General features: G+C 37.7%; 1 pseudogene; it reads right to left on the minus strand.

The window, feature by feature from the left end:
• Positions 1-260: 260 nt before the first annotated feature.
• LOC106634559 (keratin, type II cytoskeletal 8-like) lies at positions 261-4,669 on the minus strand (annotated as a pseudogene).
• Between the last annotated feature and the right edge of the window lie 9,978 nt (positions 4,670-14,647).

Below are 14,647 nucleotides of genomic sequence, written 5' to 3' on the forward strand. Positions count from 1 at the left end.
ACCTACTATCTGTCTCTATAGATTTTCATATTTTGACATGTAATAAAAATGGAATCATATAATACAAGACCCTTTGTGATTACTGTTTTCAGTTAGCGTGTTTTCAAGGTCTATTCATATTGTATCATGTCAGTACTTCATTACTTTTTATTGCCAAATAATATTTATTATATGGGTAGAACACATTTATTTATCCATTCATCAGCTGACGGGGCTTTGGATTGTTTCCACGTTTTTGACTATCATAAATAATGCCACTATGAATATTTGTTATGGACTGTCCCTCCAATGTTATTTGTGTTGGACACTATGAATATTTGTTATGGACTGTCCCACAATGTTATTTGTGTCCCTCCAATGCTCATATGTTGAAGCCCTAACTCATGTTCCTTAGAATGTTTTTCTGTTTGTAGATACGACCATTAAAGAGACAAGTTAAAATGGAGTGCTCAGGGTGGGTCCTAATCAAATATGGCTGGCATCCTTATAAGAGGATGTTAGGACACAGATCACATAGAAAGATTAATAATACCATGTGAAGACACCAGAAAAAAAACACTATCTACAAGCCAAGGAGAGAGACTTCAGAACAAACAACCTGTCTGACACCTTGATTTCTGGCTCCCAGCCTCCTGAAATGTGAGAAAATAAATTTCTATTGTTTAGGCTACTTTGTGGTATTTGTTACGGCAGCTCTAGACAAACACATTATTCACAAACAAGTTTTTATGTGGAGGTATGTTTCATTTCCCTTAAGTATATACATAGGAGTGAAATTCTTGGTCATATGCTAAGAGTATGCTTAAGCTTTTGAGCAATGGTCAGACTATTTTCTAACATGCCTGCACAGTTTAAATTGCCATCAGTAGAATAAGAGGATTCCAAGTTCTCCACATCCTTTTTTTTCCCCCTCTCTCTCTCTCTCGCTTTTTTTTTTTTGGTATAAATGTCTTAGAAAATATGAAGTGTCATATTGAAGAAGACCACATAACTCAAGATTATGAAGACTTACTTCTATGTTTTCTTCTACAATTTTTATGTTTTTAGCACTTACTTTTAAGTCTATGATTCATTGGGGGTTATTTTTTGTGTATAATGTGAGGAAAGAGTATATATTCCTGGTTTTGCATATGGATATCTAGTTCTCTCATCACAGTTTGTTGGAAAGACTATTCTTTCCCTCACTGAACTGTCTCTGGCTTTTTGAAAATTAATAGTTATATGAAAATTTATTTCTGGACTCTATTCCATTACTCTTTATGTCTATCCTTCTGCTAGTATCGAACAGTCTTTACTACTGTAGCTTTGTAGTAATTCTGAAATACGGAGTGTGATCCAAATGTTGTCTTTTTTTTTTTTTTTGAGTATATTTTAGTGATTCTAGGTCCCTTGCAGTTCCATATTGTATTAGTTCATTTTCACACTGCTATAAGGAATACCTGAGACTGGGTAATTTGTAAAGGGAAGAGTTTTAATTAACTCACTGTTCTGCATGGCTAGGGAAGCCTCAGGAAACTTACAATCATGGTGGAAGATGAAGGGGAAGCAAGGCACATCTTACATGGTGGCAGGAGAAAGAGAGAGATGGGGAAGTGCCAGACACTTATCAAACAATCAGATCTCATGAGAACTCACTCACTATCACAAGAACAGCATGGGGGAAACTGCCCCATCATCAAATCACCTCCCACCAGCTCCCTCCCTCAAGGCCTGGAGATTACAATTCCAGATGAGATTTGAGTGGGGAGAGACAAACAATATCAATATGAATTTTAGGATCAATTTGCAATGTGCACCAAAAAAATAGCTTAGATTTTGATAGGAATTTTGTTGAATCTATAGATAAACTTGGGAAGTATCACCATCCTGACAATATTAAATCTTCTGATCTATAAAAATGGAATGACTTTTCACTTATTTAGGTCTTCTTTAATTTCCTTAACAATGCTTTATAGTTTTCAGAATAGTTTTTGCATGTCTGTTATTAAATTAATTCCTAAGTGTGTTGACCATGTAGATTTTTCACAGATGCTTGCCCTTCAAGCATTTTATAAATGAGGGTTGAATTTTATAAAATTCATTTCCTGAACGTATTGGGAAGTTTTTGTATTTTATTCTGCTGAAATAGTGTACCAGTTGATACAAATTAATTGATTAATACATTAATTGATTTTAGGGTATTCAAAAATTGCATATCTGGGATAAATCCCAGTTGGTCATGTATAATCCTTTTATGTTGCTGGATTTGGTTTTCTTTCTTTTCCTTTTTTTTTTTTTTTTTTTGCAGAGCCAGCTGAGGTTTTATTTTGCACCAAAAACAAACAAACAAACAAAAAAACAAAAAAACAAAAAAACAAATTGAATTGTTTTGTAGTTGGAGGCATGGGCAAAGGGGTCCCCAGGCAGTAAACTACCCCCGAGGGTGGGCTGAGAGCTAGGGCTGAGGCTTAAGTGGGTCTCCTGTTCCCTGTGCTCCCCTGCACTCTGGGGCAGCTGCAGGAAGGGCAGGCTGGGAGGGACTGCTGCAGCTGTTCACTTGGGCAAAACGTCGGGGGACTCGGACACCAGCTTCCCATCGCAGGTCTCGACCTTCTTCACAAGCACGGCCCTGGTGGAGCTGGTGCGGCTGAAGGAGCTGGAGCCCGCACCAGAGCCAAAGCTGGAGCCTGGCCCATAGCCGAGGCTGGGGCTTGTGAAGCCCCCATAGGACGAGCTCAGGCCACCTACATAGCAGCTGGTGGTCTTAGTATGGATACTCATGTTCTACATCCCAGACTCCAGCCGGCTCTCCTCACCCTCCAGCAGCTTCTTGCAGGTGGTGATCTTGATGCCCAGGGCCAGCTTGACGTTCATCATCTCCTGGTACTCATGCAGCTGCTGCCCCATGTCCTGCTTGGCCCGCTGCAGGGCGGCTTCCAGCTCGGACAGCTTGGCGTTGGCATACTTAACTGCCAGCTCCCCAGGCTGCTCGGCATCTGTGATGGAGGCCTCCAGGGAAGCCCTCTGGCCTTTGAGGCCCTCAATCTCAGCCTGGAGCTGGCTGATGTTCTGGTTCATCTTGAAGATCTCAGTCTTTGTATGCTGCAGATCATCCTGGTGCTTCCCAGCCAGCGTCTGCAGCTCCTCATACCTGATCCGGTGCATGCTCTAAGCCTCGGCCCGGATGCGGTTGGCGATCTCCTCCTACTGCGCCTTGATCTCAGCGATGACACTGTCCGTGTCTAGGGAGCGACAATTGTCCATGGACAGCACCACAGACGTGTCCGAGATCTGGGACTGCAACTGCGAGATCTCCTCTTCACACAGCTGCCTGAGGAAGTTGATCTCCTCAGTCAGCCCTTCCAGGCGAGACTCCAGCTCTACCTTGTTCATGTAAGTTTCATCCACATCCTTCTTGTTGAGGAAAAATTCATTCTCCATCCTGTACGCTTATTGATCTCATCCTCATACTTGTTCTTGAAGTCCTCCACCGGCCCCTGCATGTTGCCAAGCTCCGCCTCCAGCTTCAGCTTCTCCTAGACCAGAGTCTCCAGCTGCCGCCTAAGGTTGTTGATGTAGCTCTCAAACATGTTGTCCATGTTGCTCCGAGCCGTCTTCAGCTGCCGCAGGAGGCTCCACTTGGTCTCCAGCATCTTGTTCTTCTGCTCCAGGAATCGTACCTTGTCGATGAAGGAGGCAAACTTGTTGAGGGTCTTGATCTGCTCCTTCTCCTGGGTGTGCACAACATGGATGTTGGGGTCCACCTCCAGGTTAAGGGGGCTCAGCAGGCTCTGGCTGACCGTGATGGTGGTGATGCCTCCCATGCTGCTGGCCCCAGCATAGCTTCTGCCCAGGCCACCCTGGGAGCTTCTGCTGCCCACTGGGGAGAAGCTCCAGGAGCTGATGTGGGCACCGGGCCCTCTCGTGTAGGAGTGGCTGCTGAAGGCTCGGGGGCCAGAGGTGGATACCTTGCAGGACTTCTGGGTCACCCCGTTGGACATGGTGGAGGCAGGAGTGGAGGCAGGCGGGCTGAACCAGGCAGAAACTCCAGAAGGAGCAGAGAAGCTGCTTCTTGGTCTGGGTTTGGTTTTCTAGTAATTTGTTGCGGACTTTTTTCTCTTTATTTATTAAAATTTTGTTCTCCAGTTTTCTTATAATTTGTCTTGTTTGATATTAAGATAATAATTTTCTCATCCAACGAGTTGGATGAGAAAATTTTGTTTCTCATCTGAGTGTTTTGTTTTTTGCAAGAATAGGTGAAATATTGTTATTAACTCTTCTTGAAATGTTTGGAAGAATTCACCAGTAAAACTATCTTGGCTTGGAAACTTTGTGAAAAGTTTTTAAAACTATTATTCATCTCTTTCCTTGCATAGGTCTGTTAATATTTTTATTACATCTTGAATCAGTTTTGATCATTAGTATCTTTCTAAAACTTTGTTATTTTTAAGCTGATTTTTCTAATTTTATGGCATATTTTTTCATGGTATTTTCTTATAATTATTTTTATTTCTATAAGCTCTGTATTAATGTTCCTTCTTTTTCAGATTTTTGTAATTTGAGTTATTCTTTTTCTTGGACAGTCTAGCTAAATAGCTAAAAGTTGGTCCATTTTCATTTCTATTTTCAAAGAATCAACTTTCAATTTTGATGATTTGTTTGCTCTTTATAAAAGTTAAATAAAAAAACAAATAAAAAGAATTCTCTATTTCATTAATTTTTACTGAGATCTTTATTATTTGCTTTTTCTGCTTGCTTTAGGTTTGGTTTGCTCTTGTTTCCCCAATAGCTTATGGTGGAAAGTTAGATTATTGATTGAAGTTTTGTCTTCTTTTTTAACGTAGGCATTTAGAGCTTTTCTTTTCCCTCTAAGCACTGCTTTAGCTGCATCTCCTTTGTGTATGCATATACATGTGTTTCAATGTAGAATTGAATTACTTTCTAAGATTACTTGATATCATCCAGAAGTACTTCCTTTAACATTTTTTAAAAGATGAGTCAGTTAGCAATGAATTCTATCAGTTCTGTTTACCTGGGAATAGCTTCATTTTACCTTTATATTTTTCAACTTTTTGTTAATATCTTATATTAGTATGGTATGTTTGTCACAATTAAGTAATCAGTAATAATATAGTCTTATTAACTAAAGTCCATAGTTTATTCAGATTTCCTTTGTTTTTACCTAACATTCTTTTTCTTTCCAGGGTTCCACCTAAGCTATCATATTACATAATTTTTATATTTCCTTACGTTTTCCCCTAACAGTGACAGTATCTTAGAACTTCCTTGTTTTTAATGACCTTGACAGTTTTCAGGTATACTGATTAGGTTTGCCACAGCATGCCACTATTGGAGTTTTTCTGATGCTTTACTCATGAGTAGACTGGAATAATGCATGTTTTTCTTCATTTTTGAAAGGTAGTTTTATTGGATATAAGACTTTTGATTGACAGTTGCTTTTCTTTTCTTTTAGTAGTTTGAATATTGTTTCTTATGAGAAGTCAGCTGTTATTCTCATTGGGATTCCTTTTATGAGTAGTCATTTGCTCTTACTGCTTTCAAGATTTTCTCTTTGTCTGTGTCATTGATGCCATGATGGCTCTGATACAGATCACTTTTTTGCTAACCTACCTGGCATTTCTCTCAGTTCTTTTATTGGTTGGTTGTTTTCTTCATCTAGTTTGGGAAGCTCTCAGCCATTATTTCTCGAATATTTTTTCTGCTTTTTTGTCTCTCTCCTTTCCTGCTACTCTTATTCTTGGTAAACTACATGGAATCCTGAATTTCTCTGAGCTCTGTTAATTTATTTTTAGTTTTATTTTAGTTATGTATTTCTAACAGTATAATGCCTAATGATCTCTCTTTAAATCCACTGATTCCTTTTTTGCCATTTCAAATCTACTTTAGCTCCTCTAGCAAATTTTTAAATTTTACTTGTATTACTTTTTAACTCTAAACTTTATATATTTTTAAACAATTTCGGTTACTTCACTAATGTTTCCTATTCAATGAAACGCTGTAATCATGGCTTTTCTTAATTCTTAAACATAGTTTTCTTTAGTTCTTTGAATATATTTATGATGGATAGCTGCTTTGAAGTTTCTTCTGTTGAATTGCACACCTGGGCCTCTTCACAGTCAGTTTGTGTTTTCTACTTTTTTTTTTTTTTTTTCATGCATGGGTCATATATCCCTGTTTCTTTGTATGCCTCATTTTGTTGTTGTTAAAAATTGGGGGATTTTAGGTAATATATTATGGCAACTCTAGAGAGCGACCGCACTCCTCTAGAGCTTGATGTTATTATTGTTTGCTTGTTTATTTGTTTAGTGACCTGGCTGGACTATTTTAGTGAAGGCTGTTTTCCCTGCAGTGTGAAGCTTCTAATATCACTCAAGCTTTGGGCTTGTACAAGGTTACCCTGGGATGACTGTTGTTTTAACAGAACTGTCTTTAACTATCTCTTTCCTTGATATCTCTATTTAGCTGTCTGCCTCTGTTGGTATCACACACAGCTGTTAGACTCCAGAAAGAGCGAGTAAATTGCTGTATTTTTTTCAACGATGCTCTGGAACATAAATTGCTCCACGATTATAGCCAATTAAATTCAGGTCCCCCTGTAGGGGTAGTTTTTGGGTCCAGTCTTTGGTGTTTCTTCTAACACCCAGAGAGCTCATCTAAGCTGCCTTTCCCCCTGATTCTCTCTGGTAAAATAACTGAGCTATAGTTTAGCTTGGTGCTTTTGTGGAGTTACAAGCCTCCACTTAATTAACACCAAAAATCACTGTTTTCAAGAGTACCCTTAGTCTTGAATTCTTCCGTAGCGTGTTCTAAATAATGTCAGTTAGTTCTTTTAGGGAGAACTTCAGAGATGTCTGTTCTTATGACCTGCCTCATCCTGAAGAAAATCTCCATCCCATTACTCCTGACCTGCAAGTATGACTTTACTTAGTTTGTCCCTTTGGGCATGGAATCTCCCCCTCAAGTGGGCTAAGGAGAAGGTGACTGAGGACTTAATAATCTGGCCTGCCACTTCTGAAATAGAGATGGAACCTTGTAAGCGGGGAGTAAATATAGGAAGAGAGCCCCTACTCTAAACTGCCTCATCTGAAATTTAATCTCTGCATTACAGAGATAGGTGATTAGAGTAAGAATGATCTTCTTGGCCATGCCCATTTGGAGCAAAGTTTCTGTCACACTGAGCTAGGGTTGGAGAGAGCAGCAGTTTTGCTCTTCTTACTTTTGCTCTTCAAACAGTTTTGCTCTTCAAACTTTTGCTCTTCTTACTAAGATGTACTAGATTTTCTTGAATAAATATTCTTCACATGCTGTATACCATTATGACAATTTCTTGGGACTTTAAATAGTTGCTTTAGAAATTATTTTCATCACTTATGATTGTTTCACTGAGTAATAGGTCTATGGAGCTCTTCACACTGATATGCCATAAGTAGATTCTCTTTTTTCCCTATATGTCTTTCATTTATATAATCCAAGCTTTAAATATCCACAATACTCTAAATGTGTAAATATCAATTGCTGTGTGGTTTATTTCTAGAATATCTCTAGCTCATTTTCAGATGTTTAGGTAATTTTTTATAGTCCCTAATCCCTACACTTATTTTCGAGTTTGCTTCTAGTTTATTTAAACTTGGTCATTATAGACTGTTTTATAATCTCTCTCATATTTTTGTGGTAAAATATATATACCATAACATTTACCATTTTAACCATTTTAAGTATACATTCAGTAGTAGTAAACACACGTACTTTGTTGTGCTCTCATAATTTTAGTATATGATTCTTTCTATGTTATTTCTGGTTTTGTTCATGATACCTACTTTCGTGTGTTTGGTGAGTTTTTAAGGTGAATTCCTGATTTTCCTGCAAACATATTTTTAGGGAAACCCACATTAGAAATCCTGTAAATGACCTCTGTGTCCCTGCCTTCTACTCCATGAACCTACATCCTTAAGAAGAAAACAAACTTGTGTATGCACTGGTCAATATAATCCTATCTTCTTTTCCTCCTTTAGAAATTGTGCACAATTTTGGAAGCACAAAGAAGTCTATATTTTGTATTCCAGCAAATAGTAATAAACTTATTTATTTTAATAGCTTTTGGAAAATAATAGTAAAATTTAACATGTGTTTGGGCAAATAATTTGAAATCAATATATGACGTATTGATAATATATGTATGACTTCGAAAATCAGAAAGTTAAGAGTGAATTATTCAATAAATTGTGTTAAGGCAATCATGTAACAGTTTGAACAACTGGGAACAATTTTTAGATCAAGTTTAAGAGGCAGGCTTCTTTAATCATAAAACAAACAGAAAAAAATGATATATTTGACAATGTAAAATTGAATATTTCAACATCAAAAATGTCATAAATAACTGCAAAACACATAGAATTGGGAAAATAAGTTTAGAATATTTGTTTTCATATTGGAAAATCTTAATAATACAGATGATACAATGCAAGCTGTAAATATCATCACATTTGAGAATAATTATTATTTGCAGAAAACATAATTGAATACAATGATACTGTATATAGATATCAACTGAAAAATTACTTGAAATAATAATGCTAATGTAGCAAAGTTTAATCATATTAATGTTTAAAACATAAACTTTCCTGTATATGGCTTAGTTTAGACATATGATCAGATAAAGTTCATTTGACCTAATATCGAAAATATAAATTATCCAGAAAAAAATATTAAAAAGAAATATATAGGACACATACTAAAAGAAGCTTTAATTTACTTCCTAAAAGAGAAAAATGGGTAAGTTAAAACATAGTTTTGGACAAAAATATTTTAAACATTCCAGTTCTTCCTAAAATAAAATCACTTACAAACACGTATATATAATTAGGACACCCACAGGAGAAGAAGGAATATTGAGGGAGGAAATTGAAAAATACTACTAAAGATTATCCAAAAGAATATGAAGCCCTATAAAATATGAGTAATGGGAGAAGTCTAGTTTTAGTAAATATCAAAAAGTTAACAGTATTACACACAACCAAAGTAGATGAATGAACTGGACTAGAGAGTCTAATAATAGATCCTAATCTATGTGGAACATAGAATATGAGCTTTAAAGCATTGTGGGAAAAAATGTATCAAATTAATAATAAAAGAACAGGGGACTAATTAGCTCTTTGAGGGAAGACTGTACAGCTGGATATTTTTACCAAAATCATACGGATGATTCCAATTTTAAAATAAAGAAATGTAGAATAAGCAGAAATTATTGAATAATTAATTAACCTTCAATATCTCACAATCCTTATACCTTTGAGCACGTTGTGAAACTAGAACATATTCTAGTTTCTATGTTCTAGAAGAATATATAGATACATTGAATATATAGATACATTGAGAAGAATATATAGATACATTGAGATTCACATGATAAAATGATCTTTCTGGCAAAAATAATACCACAAACAAAGTCAGATACAAAAATACAAATTGGAAAAAATGAAAAACACATAGTAGACAATGGGTAATATCTTCACATGCAATAATCCTTTAAATCTTAAATCATAAAATAAACCTACATTTACCAATATCAAATTGAAGAAATTTTATGTTAGACATTCCACTGGGCAAATATCAATAGAATTTAAACATGAGAAAAAATAGTCAACTTTATTAGAACTTCAAAAGTGGTCAAAGTAATACCAGTTAAAAATATGCCATTTTTCAATGACAAATATTTAAAATTATAATACACAGTAGGGCAAAACTTTGGGGGAAAAAACACATTCATTTATACATGGTAATACATGACAGGGATGTAAATTGGAACAATCTCTGCAAATGGCAATTTTTCATTGCATATTAACAGAATTAAAAAGTGCACTCAATTTGACCTAACAGTTTCACTTTAATTCTTGCAAACGTAATAGGCATCATAGTTCTTCATTGACAAACATTTATTGAGTATGTTCTATATGCTAGTCACAGTGATGAGCATATTACAAACATCATCTTATCTAACACCTGAGAAACTACTATGAAATAGGAAACTCATGCTATCTTGAGTTTCACCTGAGAACACTGAGTGAAACAAATATATTTCTCAAATATAGCAAAGCTACTTAGATCCAGAGCAAGATAAACCCAGAACCTCTTAACTTCAGAATGTATAATTTAAACATTATTCTATACTACTGGCACATAGCATGCACTAGAAAGTAGTAACAGTTATTGTATTGGAAATTCTTGTAACTCTATAGATAATACGTGTGTATGTATATATATATGCATATATATGTTTGTGTATATATAGCTATATACATATGTGTATATATGTGTAAAGATCTATATGTGTTTATGTATATGTGTTTATCTATCTATCTAATATGATATTCTGTAGTCATATACATAGTGGAAGCTGGATGATGACTATAAACAATGGAGATAATTTTTGAGTAGGTAAGTGACAGGGTTAAGCAGTGTGTGTGTGTGTGTGTGTGTGTGTATGTCCATGCATGTGTGCGTGTGTGATGGTTAGTATGGTGAGACCACATAAGAAGGATCTGATATACTAAAAATTGAATGTGAGAAGAAACACTAGCAGCTGGACATATAAACTGAAGTACCATAATAAAATTTGGGATAAGGAAGCAAGGCCAACTCTGAGAGGGATTTCACAATATGAGAGCTGATGTGGTAATTTATTGACTCTCACATCAGAGGGACAAGAAGAGTGAGAGAGGAATTAACATTGTTTGTACCTGCAGATAAGATTCTTAGAAGTTTTTCAGAATACTTCTGAACAACCTCTTTGATAAACGATGATAATAGTAAAGCCAGAGTACTGCTTTTTTTCTCAAGACATATATTCTGCCAAGAGTAGGAAACAGGTAGAAACTATTTCCATGTTTTATTTTTATTTTTAAAAGGTTCTAGTGTTCCATTGCAAAAATCACAATGATTTGAGCAATGTACAGTGAAAGGAAGGCTTCATTGAATTAGCAATTTAAACTTGTGTTATGTTAGCATCCTGTTGAATTATTACTCATCCTTGCTAATATAGCATTTAACAAGGAATTACACTGTCATGCCAGACTAGCGTAAAAATAAACTTTAATGGGGCATGATGTGAAAGCTATTATGAAAGATACTATTATAAGTATATGCAATCTTTCCAACAATACTATTTTGGATTTTCCTATAGGTATCATGATCAAATTGGGGCTGGGGGGCACTGAGACAATTGAGAATGAAGAGAATTTGTGTAGCTGAGTAGCCTGAGTGCCCTTGAATACGATATTTTTGAGAGAACTAAATTATTTTTGTCAGCCCTCCTTGGAAAATTTCCAGATGTACTGAAATAATAAAATTTTGGGCTTCTATTAACCTGTTTAATATTTTATTTTCTTATTTGAAAATCAATGCAATAACTTGTAGTCTAGTGGCAGGATGGCTAATGGATTATTCTTAAACACTTTGGATGACCAGAAATGTGTAGGATATTTTTATTCTAAATAAAGAATTTACAGTGGGCCAAGTGACTTAATAAGCTAGTGATGTGGAACTTAATTTGGTTAAGTAGCAAACAGCCCTTGTGTTGTTTTCATATACGTACAGTGGGGAATAATTAAGGTGACGTCACTGGAAATCTGCTGACCTTCAGGAAAAATGCTGCAGTTTCTTTCCAAGTGTCTAAAAGTGAAGATAGGCAATGTTTGGTTTCTCTCATGATCACTCAGTTTTGTGATCTATATGAATGATAAAATTTGAAGAAATATTGGAAAAAAATTAAAAATTTCTTAATGTTTAAGAACTCAACTTCGTCATTCTATCATTAATATTATCTCCTTTCCTCTCCTCCACATAATACCAAAGCATGCAATTCCAACTCGTCTGAATTCCTTTCTCATGCTCCTCATCTGAGACTGCATTCTTACAGTATTTACCTTCAGAGGTTGGTACACATGCCATTCACTTTAGGAAACATTATCCACCTCTTCCTTTCATTTACCTCTTCCAAGGCCTGATTTAAAATCATCCTTCTTCAGAGATATTTTTCCAATATTTGTTTATTTTCTTACTCTGCGCCCATGGCCTGCCTCATCTTTCATTTGATATATGACCCTTCATTTTTTATAGATTTGTGATTGCCCTAAAGCTTAGTCTCCAGATTTGTTCCAATCCATTTGTTCTCATTGTGACTGATACCAGCCTCTCTCTGAGGTACATTCAGCTTTGATGGTGCTAGTTGGTCCCATTTCAGGGATGCTTCCTTAGAAAATAGAACACAAAATTATGAATAAAATATTGGTATAAATTAGCCTTTACTTAGAATGAGAAAAAAATTCATGCCAAATATATGTTTTAAAAGTAGGGCCGGGTGCGGTGGCTCATGCCTATAATCCCAGCACTTTTGGAGGCTGAGGTGGGTGAATCACCAGAAGTCAGGAGTTCAAGGTCAGCCTGGCCAACATGGTGAAACCCTGTCTCTACTAAAAACACAAAAAATTAGCCAGGCATTGTGGCAGGCACCTGTAATCCCAGCTACCTGGGAGGCTGAGGCAGGAGAATTGCTTGAACCTGGGAGGTGGTGGTGCAGTGATCTGAGATTGTGCCATTGCACTCCAGCCTGGGCGACAGAGCGAGACTCCATCTCAAAAAAAAAAAAAAGGTGGAGCCAAGATGGCTGAATAGGAACAGCTCCTGTCTACAGCTCCCAGCATAAGCGACGCAGAAGATGGGTGATTTCTGCATTTCCAACTGAGGTACTGGGTGCATCTCACTGGGGAGTGCTGGACAGTGGGTGCAGGACAGTGGGTGCAGCGCACCATGCGTGAGCCAAAGCAGGGCAAGGCATTGCCTCACCTGGGAAGTGCAAGGGGTCAGGGAATTCCCTTTCCTAGACAAAGAAAGGGGTGGCAGACGGCACCTGGAAAATTGGGTCACTCCCACCCTAATACTGTGCTTTTCCGACGGGCTTAAAAAACGACACACCAGGAAATTATATCCCGCACCTGGCTCAGAGGGTCCTACACACACGGAGCCTCACTTGTTGCTAGCACAGCAGTCTGAGATCAAACTGCAAGGTGGCAGCCAGGCTGGGGGAGGGGCGCCTGCCATTGCCCAGGCTTGATTATGTAAACAAAGCAGCCTGGAAGCTCGAACTGGGTGGAGCCCACCACGGCTCAAGGAGTCCTGCCTGCCTCTGTAGGCTCCACCTCTGGGGGCAGGGCACAGACAAACAAAAGGTAGCAGTAACCTCTGCAGACTTAAATGTCCCTGTCGGACAGCTTTGAAGAGAGTAGTGGTTCTCCGAGCACCCAACTGGATATCTGAGAACAGGCAGACTGCCTCCTCAAGTGAGTCCCTGACCCCCGAATAGCCTAACTGGGAGGCACCCCCCAGTTAGGGCAGACTGACACATCACACGGCCGGGTACTCCTCTGAGACAAAACTTCCAGAGGAACGATCAGGCGGCAGGATTTTGCGGTTCACCAAAATCCACTGTTCTGCAGCCACCGCTGCTGATACCCAGGCAAACAGCGTCTGGAGCAGACCTCCAGCAAACTCAAACAGATCTGCAGCTGAGGGTCCTGACTGTTAGAAGGAAAACTAACAAACAGAAAGGACATCCACACCAAAAACCCATCTGTACGTCAGCATCATCAAAGACCAAAAGTAGATAAAACCACAAAGATGGGGAAAAAACAGAGCAGAAAAACCAGAAACTCTAAAAATCAGAGCACCTCTCCTCCTCCAAAGGAATGCCACTCCTCACCAGCAATGGAACAAAGCTGGATGGAGAATGACTTTGACGAGTTGAGAGAAGAAGCCTTCAGAAGATCGAACTACTCTGAGCTAAAGGAGGAAGTTCAAACCAATGGCAAAGAAGTTAAAAACCTTGAAAAAAAATTAGATGAACGGATACCTAGAATAACCAATGCAGAAAAGTCCTTAAAGGATCTGATGGAGCTGAAAACCATAGCACGAGAACTACGTGATGAATGCACAAGCCTCAGTAGCCAATGCGATCAACGGGAAGAAAGGGTATCAGTGATGGAAGACGAAATGAATGAAATGAAGCGAGAAGAGAAGTTTAGAGAAAAAAGAACAAAAAGAAATGAACAAAGCCTCCAAGAAATATGGGACTATGTGAAAAGACCAAATCTACATCTGACTGGTGCACCTGAAAGTGATGGGAAGAATGGAACCAAGTTGGAAAACACTCTGCAGGATATTACGCAGGAGAATTCCCCAGTCTAGCAAGGCAGGCCAACATTCAAATTCAGGAAATACAGAGAACATCACAAAGATACTCCTCGAGAAGAGCAACTCCAAGACCCATAATTGTCAGATTCACCAAAGTTGAAATGAAGGAAAAAATGTTAAGGGCAGCCAGAGAGAAAGGTCAGGTTACCCACAAAGGGAAGCCCATCAGACTAACAGCGGACCTCTCGGCAGAAACTCTACAAGCCAGAAGAAAGTGGGGGCCAATATTCAACATTCTTAAAGAAAAGAATTTTCAACCCAGAATTTCATATCCAGCCAAATGAAGCTTCATATGTGAAGGAGAAATAAAATACTGTACAGACAAGCAAATGCTGAGAGATTTTGTAACCACCAGGCCTGCCCTAAAAGAGCTCCTGAAGGAAGCACTAAACATGGAAAGGAA

This window comes from Pan paniscus, chromosome 2 (genome assembly GCF_029289425.2).
Source record: "Pan paniscus chromosome 2, NHGRI_mPanPan1-v2.0_pri, whole genome shotgun sequence".
Classification (NCBI taxonomy): Eukaryota; Metazoa; Chordata; class Mammalia; order Primates; family Hominidae; genus Pan; species Pan paniscus.